Source organism: Dama dama, chromosome 9, assembly GCF_033118175.1.
Source record: "Dama dama isolate Ldn47 chromosome 9, ASM3311817v1, whole genome shotgun sequence".
Classification (NCBI taxonomy): Eukaryota; Metazoa; Chordata; class Mammalia; order Artiodactyla; family Cervidae; genus Dama; species Dama dama.
In genome coordinates, this window is record NC_083689.1 from 107,349,545 (window position 1) to 107,365,034 (window position 15,490).

Genomic DNA, 15,490 nt, shown 5'->3' on the forward strand with positions numbered 1-15,490 from the left:
AGCTTTCTATCACCATGGATTTGCTCAGTCCCAACATATTTGATAACTGAAACCGTACAATTGTTTCCTAAAGGGCAACAACAGTCTCTTTATAAGGTTTCTCCCTACAAGCGTTTCTTCTAAGAAATCTGGTTCTGCCCCTCACTGCTTCAAACTTCTTAGACTTGGATGATATGATGGTTAAATTTATGTGTCATCTTGACTACACCATGAGATGCTCAAATATGTGATTAAAAACTATTCGTGAAGGTTTCTGGGTGAGATTAATATTCGAAACAGCAGACTGAATAAAGCAGATTGCCTCCCCAAGGTGACCACTCACCCTCAGTCACAGCCAGTCTGCTGAAGGAATGAAACAAAAAGGGGAGGAAAGGAGAATCTGCCCTCTCTAGCTCTCTCCCCCTCCTCTTCTCATTCTCTGCCTACCTTCACATTCAGACAGCAGTGACACATTCCCACCTTTAGACTCAGCTTTGGACTGGAATTACATCATCGGCTCTCCTGAGTCCTATGCATTTAGACTCAGCCTAGAACTGTACCATCTGCTCTCTGTGGCCTCCAGATCGCCGGTTTGGGGATTTCTCAGCCTTCAGAGTGACAGGAACCAATTCCTTACAACAATCTCTTTTACACACACACACACACACACACACACACACACACTCATACTAATTCTGATTCTCTGAAGAACCCTAACTAATGTGATACATATTAGAATCCCCTGAGGAATTTATTAAAACCTCAGAGTCAAAAGAGGTGTAACCCAAGAATCTGTATTTTTAACAAGCCCCTAAGTGACTCTTAGGGATGTGAAAACTTGAGGCCCCAGAGCTGCAAAGAAGTTACATTGACAGCTTTTGGCATTTCTGCATGGCCCTGCTTTAAACCAAGGGCAGACTGAAATTCCTTTTTTGTCTCCTCCAGCCTCCAAAAGTTTTCCATGTATAAAATTATCTTCTTATGATTGTGCTAACATTTTCTCCACCGTTCTACAAAGTTGTGGCTTATAAAAGAAGGTCCAGATATTCTCTATCACAGGGTTAATTTCAGATTCACTTTCCTCACAGTCAAGATGAAATCAACAAGTTAAACACCACTGTTGGTTTTGCGAACAACAGTGACTTGCATCTACTTTGCGTTAACTTTAATATGGGTGACTCTTACTTTGTATCTCCCTTATCTATTCTGAACAGATATTGGAAAATAAAGTTATGTGGGTAGCATTAATTCTGAAACAGCACAAGAACACTTTCCTAAAATAATCAAACCAACAGCATCCATGGTACATCTGATAAAAGATTAATTCTGCCCTCAAAAGTAAAGTATGCTTTAGCATATTAAGACTAAGGGTGCCATTGATAAATTAAAAATGGGCCTTCCTGACACTCAGCTTTCTAAAAACGTTATGTCAAGAAAGAATATTTAAGGCACTGAAATTGCCTGAAGCTTCAGTGAAAACCAATTTCTATTAAAAAAAAAAAAAGGTGGGGAAGGAGAGGGAAACAGGTGAGATACCTATCGCCATCTGGTTCACCATCCTGCCTAATCTCACTCTGACATCAAGCTTCTCCCAGATCCATCTCCAATGGGGGAAGAGGAATTCAGATAAGGATGAAGGACACAGGAAAGCTCAGGTCCAAGGTGTTCGGGCTTTCAGAGACAAAATATTAAAATTGGCTTCGTGGGTCTTCCTCTTTCAGCTCAAGAAATCAAATAAGAGCTTGGGGGCGCCCCCTGCACCAACAGAGTCCTAAGAGCCGAATGAGCCTAGAGTCAGTCCCCGGAATACCGGGACACTCTGTGTAGGCCGATACGTGTCTTAGGAGACGGAATCAAATGGCCCTGAGCTTAACACAATTGTGCGACCAACACCACGATCCAGTTCTACAACACCGCCATCACCCCGCCCTGAAAAGTCCCTTTCTCCCCGATGCCCAAATGCAGTCAGTCTCTGCCCCTGCCCCGAGATGACCACTGATCTGTCTTAACCATCTACAGCTGCCTTTTCTAGAAACTTCATGTAAACAGGATTCTATAATAAACAGTCTTTTATGTCTCGCTTCTTTCGCTAGTAATGTTTTCTTTTGTTTGTTTTTTGAGGTTGCTCTTTGCTGTTACCTGTATCAGTAGCTGGCTCATTTTACTGCTGTGTAGATTTGCATGATATGACTACATTACATTTTGTTTATCCACTCACCAGTTGATAAACATTTTAATTGTTTACAGTGTGGGGCTTTGATAAACAATGCTTCTGTGATTGTTCACATACAAGTCTTTGTATGGACATATGTTTCATTCCTCTTGCATAAATATCTAGGATTGGAATTACTGAGTCATATGATAAGCTTAATTTTTTAGACATTTTTAAAAGTGAGTTGTTTTCTTATTAAGTTGCAAGAGTTCTTTATATAACTTGAATACAAGTCCTTTATCAGATATCTGCTTCACAAATCTTTTCTTCCATTCTGTGCCTTGTCTTTTCATTTTCTTGATGGTGGTCTTAGAACTAACATTTATGCCTATGGTGCTCCTGGAGTTAATTTTCATGAATAGTGAGTGTGAAGTAAGGTGAAAGGTTCATTTTGTTTGCACATGAATTGCCCTATTTGCTGAAAAGACCATCTGGAATGGTTTGATTTTGAGGGATCATACTTACTCACAGACTGTGATAAAACCAGCCAGTAAATAAGAATTCATATGCAAAGAGAAACGTGGCTCAGGATTTGGAAAGTGGTATCAGAAAATTAGGGGGGAATGAGACCAGCTGGCAAAGCAGATTTTGACCTTTTAGTCAAAGCTGTGATGGAGAAAAAGGGAAGACGAACCTCAGATTCAATAGTGTCATCTCTTCACATGACAGAGACAGAGAAGACCACCTCCTTGAGCTGGCAATCTAAAAGCCAACTGACATTTTGATACCAGCGTGGAGACGACGCAAGTGCGTTTAGAGCTACGATAAGGAAACGCATCACTGGTGAGGAATGTCCTGTGCCTTCAGGGTCACAAGGGCCATGAAAAGCCTCAATAATACAGACACACACAAGATTCTACTAGAGTCTCCACTGTGAATCCTAAGGGGGCCCTCTCTAGTTGCTGACGCCTAAACAAATGATAACCAGAAACACAGAGGGCAAAGGCAGAAGGAAGATACTGGTTCTCATAAGCTCTTGAGAGCAGCACTCTGCCAGAACCCTTTGAGGGTGGTTTCTCATGAGATCAAATGTGGGCACAAGAAGAAATCTTCCGGGACGTAGAAATAAAAGGCCTAGAAAATTCAGACGGGGGCAAATGTAATAGCCACTATGGAAGAAATGTGCATATATGACTAAAATATTCTTCACTAGAAGAAAGAGAAAAGCAGAAGGTGAGCAGTACAGGATCACTCATTTTGCTTGAAGAGTTATTATTATTTATGTTATTGTTTATACAATATTTTTAAATTGCTGAATCTAGAGATTCAGTCCTTGAACACAGCTCAAAGTTTGGGGTACCAGTAGCCAAAGAACTTAAGAAGGAATAGAAAATAAAATGGCTGTATTTACTAAAGCCTTACTGTGGGCCAAGCTAAGTCCTCTCTGTAACAGGGAATCCCAATAACAGCCTTGACAGGCAATATTAGCCCCACTTTAGTGCTAAGACACTTCAGTCGTGCCTGACTCTTTGCAAACCTATGGACTGTAGCCCACCAGGCTCCTCCATCCGTGGGATTCTCTAGGCAAGAATACTGGAGTGGGTTGCCATGCCCTCCTCCAGGGTAAATCTAGCCCCATTTTACAGGTAACTAAAATAAGACTATCAGAGATTGACTTCTCTCAAATCAAACCACTAGCAGATGGCCAAGTGGGCTTTAACTTTGGTCTTTTAGATTTTGCAATCCATGCTCTTTAACTTATATATACTAGGTTGTGACTCATTTCATGGTGCTAATTTCACTCAAAAGCAAAAGCAAATTTAAGGCCCTCCCTTTGGCCCCAGAGAAGTGGAGTGGCAGGAATCAAGGCACCATGGGTCTATTTTTTAAAGAATTTTCTAAAGAGAAGCACTACCCTTGATTACTTTTTTCATCTCCTAAGGATAGAATAGATGTGCTGAAATGCCGTGACAGTTTTCCTGTATATCCTAAGAATCCTCCCAAAACAAGAAAGCATAAAAGTGGGGTGTGTGTGTGTGCGCGCGCTCAGTTGAGTCCAACCCTATGCGACACCATGGCCTATAGCCCTTCAGGCTCCTCTGTCCATTGTGTTTTCCAGGCAAGAATATTGGAATGGGTTACCGTTTCCTCCTCCAGGGGATCTTCCCGGCCCATGGATCAAACCCACGTCTCCTGTGTTTCCTGCATTGCAGGTGGATTCTTTACCTGCTGAGCCTTTGGAGAAGCCCAAAAGTGGGTTGCAGTTATCTAATACAGAGGTGATGAATAAGCTGGATTAACGGTAGTGAATTATAAAACCACATAAGTAGAAATTGATAATCCAAGAAAGCACTTTCACCTAAAAAGGGTTAAAATTAAAGACTAAGAAAATGTGGATGGGAAAAGCTTTTACATAAATTTCAGGACTCTAAATATAAAGAGATGCAGCTTATTCTTATTTTAAGACAAAGTTTCCTCAGAACATGGGTGGAGAGATCTATCTTGATCAGAATAAGACTGAGTCAATGAAAAGGGATTTGTAATCGGTGCTGAAAGATTAAATTTGGGGAATGACGCTAGCCTATCAATAGAGAAAAAGAATTTATATCATTAATTCTAAAAAGGTCAAGACATCTTTGGACATTTTTACACTTGTGACATTAAAGAATTGTTCTGAATAATCCTACATGAATGTATTAAATAATATAAGTATTTCACAACTTTGCTCAGAAAAAAGTTTTCCCTGGAGTTCACCCCAAACCTACGAATTCAGGACTTGGAAATACATACTTCTAATAAGTTCTCTTAAAGATTCTTATGGAGTCAATCCATAAACAACTCATAACTAAATCTAACAACTAACCAGACCTTCCAAATATTAGTACTGAAGATGGTCCTGGGTATACGTGGCGTCATGGGGTTATCTCTTTGCTGACCTGTACTGACACCACAGACCACCATGGTCCAAGACATGCCATCCTTCTGGACATTTTCAGCAGCTTGCACACTAAACATCTTTCTGCCGCTCTTGATTCCACAAATCTATCCTCCACCCATCGAGTCACAGTGATCTTTCAAAGTGTACAAATCACATCATGTCAGTCTGCCATTCACAGTCCTCCAGTGATACCAATTACTCGAAGGATAAAATCCAAACTCCTATAAGCTACAAGGCCCTGTGCAATCTGCCTCCTTCCTAATTCTTCCACCCCGTTCATCATCCCACCATCCCCTACCCAGGTCTGAAATCAAGTGTGAAGAAGTAACCAGGTTATGGAGGGTTGACTGTCTGGCAGAATGGTTGTGACTTGGTATGGAAGGAATCTATTTTATTGGTAATGTGAGACATACAGGGGTTAAGGAATTAAAAGGTCCCCTCAAGTTCCAGCCTCCTGCAGGCACATAACGGATGGTGCCATTCATTAAAGGCTCTAAGGGAAGGGTGATAAAGGGTGAGCTGTCCTTCAAGGTCCATGAGGTCAACTGAGGACCCACTAATGCGATATTCTGGCCTCAGGGAGGCTGCCAGCGGGTCACACCTGCAGCGGGTCCTGCCCCGTGTGAAACAGCATACCACACCGAGGGGTACCTCGGGCAGCTAGGCCGAGCCAGTCAGTGAGCATCCACATCTGACAACGGACCAAGAAGTACCACGTGAAGTGCTGTAATGATAAAAGTCCCAAGTGAAGAATCTGATTCAGATACCGAGTAAATATACACGATACTTCAGGAGTTTTCAAATGCAATACAATAAAATTTCTGCATTTATTTAGTTGAGTCTTCAAACTCTATGAAAATTTCTTTTTCATTTTCACCTTCCTTTGCTCTTCTGTATTCTATTTTTTCACAGGTCATAAAACACTTTCAATTAATGCACCCTCCTTTGAAACAGTGTAACAAAAAGCACAAAAGAGATTCATACTGACCATATAAAAGGAAACAGCTAAACATGGAGACAAAGTACTTGGTATGGATTCGCCTTATGAATCATTTCAGTAAGACCTTTTCACTATGCTCTTACTGTAATAAAAATTTCATATTTTTAGTGAAGTTTAAAAGGAAATTTGAAAGAACCATTATTTAAACATAGTATTCTTTTAAACTGCGGTCACACAGCATTTAGTGAGTAAATGCCACATGCCGAGTGCTGTGCCTCACACCATGACCAAGACAAACCGCCTTCACGGAGCTCACAACCTAGTGAGAAGAGCAAATGCAAAGGATTTATCACAAGTGAGATCCCTCCTTCAGTCACCTGCGGTACCTACCAACTATTCCTTTCTATAGATGAGCAATAATCACACGGCACACAAAGAAAGTTGGGTTAGCGATTAAGAATCCACCTGGCAACGTGGGAGATGCAGGTTTGATCCCTGGGTCGGGAAGACCCCCTGGAGAAGGAATTCTTCTCCAGGAAGCCCACCCCAGGATTCTTGCCCAGGAAATCCTATGGACAGAGAGGCTTGGCAGACTACAGCCCACGGGGTCACAAAGAGTCAAATACAACAAGGAAACAACAACACATAGAAAGAAGTCAAAACTATGACTAAAAATCATATTCAATTATACAAATAAGATTCTTCTCAAATATGTTAAGTTATTGTATGCCTGGTATCATTATATGCCCAATATCATTTCAGTAGAGAGCGAGAATATATATTGCTTTTATAAATCATGAAAAAAAAAACAAGGATTATTTAAGAACTCATGCTTACTACTACAACTTTGGCTTTTAATTAGCATGATTCAACTATTTCATTAGGTAAATCAGAAGCACAGACAGTAAAATCTTTTAACATTTTATGATGAAAAATTTCAAAAACATAAAAAAGTAGAAAAAACAATAAACCTCCATTTACCAATCATCTACCTTCAATAATTACTAGTTCATTGTCAAGTTTGTTTTATTAATAGCCCTATCCACCTCTAAAACATCACATTTATCAGTAAATATTTCAGTATATCTCTAAAAGATAGGATCTTTTAAAAATAAGAGCCATAATACCCTCATCATTCCAGCAGAAATGTTCATGTGAGACTTAATATGAAAAATGAACTATGTATAGTTTTATGGAGATAATAATCCAACATGGTAATTTAAAAATCTCATTAAAAATTTATAACAATTTTATAAAAACTGACCCTTTGTCAACAAGGGCACTGAGATTCATAACTAATCATTTTCTAAAAGTCTAAAATTCCATTAGCGACCAATGAGAATCTGATCATTTGATTGCTTGTTTGACCTTGCCTGATTTTTGCTCATTCGGTCTTGCTTAATGTTAGTCTGGGTTTAGAGAAGTCAGATTGGCTGATAAAAAGAGATTTATAAGTTATGCATTAAAGTATTGTGAAAGGGAAAGACACTGGTCCAGAATTAACAGCACAGATACATGTCCCTATTAAAAAGATCTATGATAAGTTAGCTATGACTCAACCATTTCCCTCTCGTTTGCTGACCAAGTTTCTTTGACTAATACTTTATTTTATTGAAATTCAATACTTGGGTAATGTAAATGAAACAGAACAATTAGTCTATTCTGTATCTGCTCACCCTTTAATTAAAGAAAGCAATAAATCTAAAGAGAAATCTCCAAACCTAACAATCATAGTTGTATTTAGCGACGATATTTACAAGGCATTTTCTAGTACACATACACATCTGCCCACTCACCCAGTTAGATACACAGGCAGGTGCAAATTCCATTTCACAAATGAAGAAACACAGAAGTTAAAGTAGCCGGCCCCACCTCTCATGTGAGCTGGTGCCCTCTGCATGACAACATGCTCAATAATGTACTTAAAAAACAATTCAAGCATCTATAAGAGTGCGAAATTTGAGCCCCATTAAGTAATAAATAAACATAGCTGATAACAAAGTCCTTGTTTCATAAACATACAACTAATTTAATTCTTTGGTCATATTACAGAAAAAACGTTTCAATTCTCTGAAAGTAAAGCGTCTTCCATTCTGTCAAGCTTTATTTCATTTCTAAATAGAACTTTTAAATTAACAGATATGGTTAGTTTGAGGATTCATTTCAAAGAGTATAAAGTGAAATTTATAAGAATGTGACTGAAGCCTAAATTAAATCCACCAGACAGATCACTTACCAAAATCTGTGTGGATGCATCACGTGTTATGCAAGAAAACAGGGGAAAATAGAAGTCGTATACACAACTTGAATTCTGACTCATCTAACTTTAAATGGGGTTTCATCACAAAGGGTAAAATGAACTGAAGTCCCAGAAGGCTCACACACAGAGAACGGCGCTCAGAATAGCAGAAGAGCTAGTTAGTATTTCAGAAGGCTTCCTGAAAGTCAGGGAGGAAGAGGAAAACCACCACGATAAAGGTAACTTCCTTAGACTCCCAACACCACCTAGGCCTCTCTTCATCTACAAGCCCGGGTGTTCTCTGCCTCCTCCCAGTCTCTGCCTGAACACCTCCTCCCCCGGACAGGGGCTGTCCTCTCCCCTTCCCTCCACCCCCACCTATTCCGCTACCTCTCCCTGGGTGGTCTTCCTTCTCCTCGTGTTTTTTCTGAACCCTTTATGCCCACTATGACACCTTTTCTTAACTGGCTGCTCACAATACGGAACGAAGGATTTTAAGTATAATCATTGTACTAATTTCAAACCAGTGACATTAAACTTTTCCTTTGTCTCAGAAATGTAAGGTTATCTGAAATCACGGGGCTCAGCCTGAGCTGCAATCAGCTCCTCGTCCCCCTAGCTGTACGACTTCAAAGGGTTTATCTGCTTTCCAAAAGTATGAAAACGAGATAGAAACCTAGCAGGCTTCTTGTCAGCATTCCAAGAAAGTCCCCATGCGCTGGACACACTCCACACGGCGCACCGAGCAAAGAGGAGCGCCTACTCAGCGTACGTACTTCCTCCCCCCAAGTCCATGGAGCTGGCGCTCTGAACACTACGGTACAAAATTAACTTCTTTTCCTATCACTGTACTTGATCCAACACAAAAAGCAGCATTTAATGACAGTCTCCATTATGATATGTCCCACCTACCACCAAGTCACTAGAAATAGAAATGACAATATATGAATGGTTCTATACTTGTTCATCAGGTTGAAGTCACATATTGGGAGAAAAATGTAAGTTAAATGAGACTTTCAGTGGGTAAAATATCAGTAGCAAGTTTCATTGTACACAGGTTTACCTATACTTTGTAATACACATCTAAAACTGCCAATAATAAAAGGAAGCAACCCAAACAACTCTGTATTTTCTAAGGGTACATTGACCCTATTTTTCATGTTCTCACTTGCAAACTATCTTAGTCTAACAGCACTTGGATATGACAGTACATTGCTAGTATTCTTACAGCTTTGCAAAGCACAACAAAGTATATACACCAAAACTGGGCGTGGTGACACTCCTAAATATACAATGTGTCAGATAATAACTAGAATAGCGAAGCTTCTTACCTGTGACTTTAAGGAACTTAACTCATCAATATATGAGAAGATTTTATTTAAAAGTATAATATTCTATAACAGAAAAGAACTACCCTCCTCCCTAGGAGGGTGATATATAATATGCAAAAAGAAAATATATAGAAGCAAGAGAACAACCTTCAAAAAGTCACTCATGTTTGTGAAAATATTTCAGATTAAGTTTTAATATTTTAACAACAGAAAACGCTTCCCAGGATGAATAAAATCTAACCAAGGTATAAAGTCCTAACAATTTGTGTTTTAATCATAAATGAAAGCCAATAATCTCCTGTTTAAAAAAAAAAGTGTACCAACACCCTAATATATGAATATAGAACATTTCTTACATATTCATGTTTAACATTCTTTAAACAAGAAAACCTATTATCAAAAAACAAAACCTAAAATTAGGTTATACATTTTTCATCATGTCAAATACATTCATAGCTCGCTAAATGTTCCTTCTTACATTTCAAACAGCTCATAAAACCCCACCTCCTTTAATAAGGTTCCCACAATAACCCGAAGCAAGACAGCAAGTCCACCAACCACCCGGACCTAGTCCACTTGGTCTGCATACTTAAACTTCACAAAAGAAGCCACGCTAAGTAACAAGAACGCAAAGGAGGCGTTTTCCTTGTCAATTTTGGCAGAGGGGGAAAAAGTATAAATATGTTTAATTTCATTTTTCAAATTAGAAGCTCAGGAAGAGCAGAGCTCATGAACAATGTCAAGACACAGATTCATCTCTCTAGGAAAAGGGGTCAATGGAGGTCTTTCAGTATTTTCAAAACATCCTCTCTAAGTCCACGTCAACATATACCTTCACGGGGCCTGATAGACAGTAGCTGCTCACTACACATTTACTGAATACATGAATGAATCAAACTAGGAAAGGCAGGTACTAGAAAAACCAGCTCACTGAGGGTGAAATAAGGATACTGCAGAATTTCTACTGCTAAGAAAAAGTCGGTAGTTGAGTACCTATTTGCCAGGCACTGTACTAGCTGATTTTTATTTACATTTATGTAAACTACAATGTAAAGGTCTTAAAGGTGTTTATATGTTTTTTATCCAGAAGGAGCACGTCTAGGGGCTTCTGGGCAATGGGCCCAGCAGAGAGGCGGGCAGATTTGTGGACCAGGACACTCACTGCAGCAGTATTTACAGTAACGAAAGAACCGAAGCCTCTCAGATGTGTTAAAATAGGATAATGGCTAAATTACAGGGTATATTTTTGATAAACTGCCATGTAGCCATGAAAGATCACATCTTTTTAAATATTTAATGAAGTCAGAAAAATACAGTGTGACAAAGCAGGATTATACAATTATTAGGAGTTTAAATTCTGCTAAGTATATAAGCAGAGTGAAAAAACAGGTGATACAATGTTAACTGCCTCTTGCTAGTGGGATTATATAAGTGTGATTTTAATTTTCTTTATGTTCCTCTTATTTTCCAGAGTTATACATCAATATTTTTATGTTCTTATGATCACAGAAAATAAATGCTTTAAAAAGGAAAAAACTATGGGATAAGGCTTTTGAAAGTTTACTCTCTACATGAACTTGAGGCATTTTTCCCAACAAGGAACTGGAAGATTAATTTTACATACATTAAAGAAATAAATACAGACAGCTTGTACAATTGCTAAAAAATAATACTAGAAATAAAATAAAATTTACTCTTATTTTAACCTAAATAATCTTCTTGAAACTTTAGAAATTTTAAGAAACAAAATGAAAATTTTCTTAGAATTTAGAAAAAGAGAACTTATTTTAACATATAAAATTTTTTTATTTATAAATCAGTACCATATTTCTACCTAGTCATTATTCTTCCATGCAATAAGAAAATATACTATAAAACAATAAACAATACACCTAAGTACACTTTGCTTGGGTAAGCCAAAAAACAACCGTTTTTGAAAGTCTGTTTATATATTTCCCCTATATATTAACAGATATTAAGAAACATTAAAAAAAATACCATATAGAGTCAGTTCACTAGTTTAGAATGAAAATATAGAGCAAAAAAATGTTAAACACTGAATCCCTGTTCCAACATATAACTGGGTAACAAACAACGCTGTACTAAAAAATACTTCAAATGTACACAAATATGAGATGCTTAGTGGAGAGATGCAACCCAGGAATTCTCAAAACCAACTGCTTTAGCGACATGGTGATAATGTCGTGTTGCATTACACGGCTTCTCATCTGTATTTTATCTTTAAACAATAATCAAATACATCCCAGACCTCAGGTGCATGGAGTCGTAAGGCAGGGCTTCCTTCGCTTTCACTGACCTAGTGAGGGAAGCGGAGTTCCCACCCGCCTGGCCGGTGGGCGCCGGCCTCGGTCCACGCTCTCCAGCTTCTGAGACGCCCGCAGCAGGCCCTCCGTCCTGCTCACACGCCCGGCTACCGGCTGCGGCTGCCCAGGACGCCGCCCTGCGCTGCCGGCAGCTCTGGTTCCCGTGGCCTCCTCGCCGTTCAGCAGAGCTCCCGGCTCTTCCGCTCTCGTGACTACTCCGGCGTGATTCCCTCCACCCTCCACGGGCCGAAGCTTCTGGTCCTGCACCGACCCTCACCGCCTGAGCCCCAAAGCCTTCCACTTGGGGCGCACCACCTCGCAGCGCCTGGCTCTCCACAGACGGTTCCTTCCGGAGCTGGCGCTCTCCTCCAACCACAGGAATCAAACCCGAGCACCAAGGCCCGGGGGCTTCGCAGGCGGCCCTAGCGCTAAAGAACCCGCCTACCAACGCAGGAGTCAGAGGAGATGGGGGTTCGACCCCGGGGTCGGGAAGATCCCCTGGAGGAGGGCATGGCAACCCCGGTATTCCTAACGGGAGAATCCCATGGACAGAGGAGCCTGGCTGGACACGACTGAAAGGACTCAGCACGTGCGCACCAAGCGGTGGGTGGGGGACAGACGCCAAACAGCCTGCAGCTCTGCCTACTGCCCGAGCACAGACCTCTCCCCTTCCTCGCGTTTTCAAAACACGGACATCAAGGCCGAGCGAATCTAATGTGCAAGAGCGCGTACCTGTACCGGGGAACGGGCAGGCGGCGTCTCCACAGCTTCAGACGGTCCAGGCTTGAAGTCACTCATTTCACCTCCTACCAGCTGCATACTTAACCTCTCCAGATCCCAACAGTCTCAACTTAGCTACTTCAGTACCCACCCCCACTGAGCTGTGTGAGGGTTAAAAAGGACAGCACATGAAAGGAATTCATATACTACAAACTCAATACAACTGCTTTCAAATGAGTTCATTAATTTGGCAAAAGACAGAAAAGATCATATCTTAATCTGGGTGAAAACCAAGTTCTTGGAATCTCATTAAAAAAAAAAAAAAAGGAACACTAAAGCATCGAAAGAAATATATCTTTGTTCAATGAGATTTTTTGTTTACTTAGTTGAAGACGCTTGGTCTTTCTAAATCTTAAGCAATCTGTCCTTGCCTAACATTGTAGAGTCCATTATATTTAGAGGAGGCACTGAGACGTGGCCTAACTGGGAGCCAGATTTTAATTTTAATTCAATTTATAAATGTTTATCATCAAGTATGTGAGAGCTCTGTATAGTATATATGTATATGCAATGGTGGTGGAGAGTGGTCTACACAGGTACCCATAACAACGTGACATAAATGCTAAAATAGTTCCGTAAAAATTGCTTTTGTGCACTTGCGTGAGGACCAAATGGTATCCTGAAAGTCACAAAGGAGAGACCTTTAAAAGACCATTTCAGGCACAGGAAGTGAGGTAGGACCACTCAGAACAACAGTACAAAGGCCCAGAGGTGTGAATGTACAAAATATATGGTAAGAATGAAAACATCCAGGCATCAAAATCTGGTTTTGCCCGAGCCACCTTGGAATTTTTATCATTACTTAATCTTCTCTACCTCAGTTTTATATTCTGTAGAAATGGAGATAAGACTAACAGCCTAGAGTTTTGGCATATATAAGGTCGTTTTCCTAAAAGTATAAATGATTACAGTTAACTTTGTTAACTGTATTTATTTCTTATTTCTTCTAACGTCAGGTTTGAAAATTTTAACAAGATTTCCTTAAGAGTTAATACATCTAAATTTTTGATATTCAAAGTTGATTTTTTTTTTTACAGTTTTGAGCACATTTTACTTTTTACTCATGGCATTTAACATTTACTGCCTTCGGAACATCTTCAGGGCACTCGTGGCTTCTGGGGGTTTGTATCATCATCTACATTAAGCTAGGAAGTGACATGATTCACATTTCCCACATGTCAGGGATTAACATTCACACAGCTTTTCACTTCTCTTCTAGTTCCAGAACATAATGGATTAGCCTACTCTTCCTGATAAGTACAGCAAAAAAAAAAAAAAGAAAGAAAGAAAGAAAAGAAAAGTGGGCATTATATATAAATAAAACAAATACATGAAGACTCTGACACTGTGGCCAGAAAAAGCAGAACAGCGGGGCTTTCCTGAGTTTTGCTTTTTTAGTTTTTTGTGTTTTTTGCCTATGTTCACTGATGTTTCCAGACGGCTAGCTTCTCTAGCACTCAATCAAGGATGTGTGAGGCAAAAAATAATACAGAGAATTCACCACTATGTTGTCCTCAGGTTCCCAGGGAAAGATCAAGAGATGTTGGGATTATCCAACAAAAATGTTAAATCACACATCATAATAATGTTCCAGTAAACAAGTACAGACATTCTTGAAACAAAATTTTTAAACTGTCTCAGAAAGATATAGAAAATATATATATATAAAAAAAAAAAGGGAAGTTTTAGAACTGTGAAGTAAAATAATCCAAAAGAAAAAATGTCACTGGATGTTATCAACAGTAAAATGAAGATAAGAGAGCAAAGAGCCAGTAAATGGAAGACAGAAGAATACAAAGTATCCAATACAAAAAGAGAGAAAACAGACTGAGCAAAATGCAACATTCATGTCATAAGTATTTCAGAGAAAGAATGTGGAACTAAAACAGTACTCAAAGAAATAATGGTAGAAATTTCCCCCAACTTGGTTAAAAAAATAAACCTACAAATTCAAATAGATGAGTGAACCCCAAAAAGGATTAACACAAAGAATCACATGCTATAACATATCATAATCAAATTTCTTAAAACTAAAGACAAACAAATCTTGAAAGCAGCAAAATCTCTTTAAAGCTGGAATTTGAAAAACAATTCAATATTATAGCAGATTGCTCCTCAGAAACCAAGGATACTAGATGGAAATGGGACAATATTTTTCAAGTGCTGAAAGAAAAGAATTGTCAAGCCAGAATTCTATATCCAGCAAAAATATCCTTCAGAAGTGACTAGGAGACCAAGACATTCATTCAAAGATGAAGAAAAACTTACAAAATTTGTTGTTGGCAGACCTACCCTAAAAAAATAGCAAGTAGTTCTTGAAAAGGAAAATAAACAATAAAAGAACTACTCTTGGAACACTGGGAAGTAAGGAAGAAGAAGAGAAAAAGTAAAAAATTGGATTAATACAATAAACTTCACTCTTCCTCTTGAGTTTTCTAAATCACATTTGACATTGAAACATCTGAGCAAGGACGGACTGAGAAAACTCCAAAGCCAGGTCCAACCCATCCTAGCCCTCCCCACACCCTGCTCTTTTCTCTGTTTCAACCAGCGAATGGACACACCAGGTTCCTCATTTGGCCTGGAGACCTAAGTTCTTCCTGACCCTGGACTACACGTCTAGACGTGCTTCATCCCGGTCACTGCTTTCAGAAAGGAGGATTTCACCTCTTTCCCTGCTAGGGACGCTGTCAGACAAGCCAGGAATGCATCTCATATAAGACCTCTGAACGTTATTTTAACTATGATTTTTAAAACATGATTAACAGCAAAGGCTGATTCCTACTTATAATCTGGCCAAACACTAC

General features: G+C 39.4%; 1 protein-coding gene across 1 annotated transcript in view; it reads right to left on the reverse strand.

Annotated features, from left to right (window-relative positions):
* Nucleotides 1–15,490, reverse strand: part of FBXL17 (F-box and leucine rich repeat protein 17) — a 512,447-nt gene that overhangs the window by 364,579 nt on the left and 132,378 nt on the right. The window lies entirely within an intron of this gene.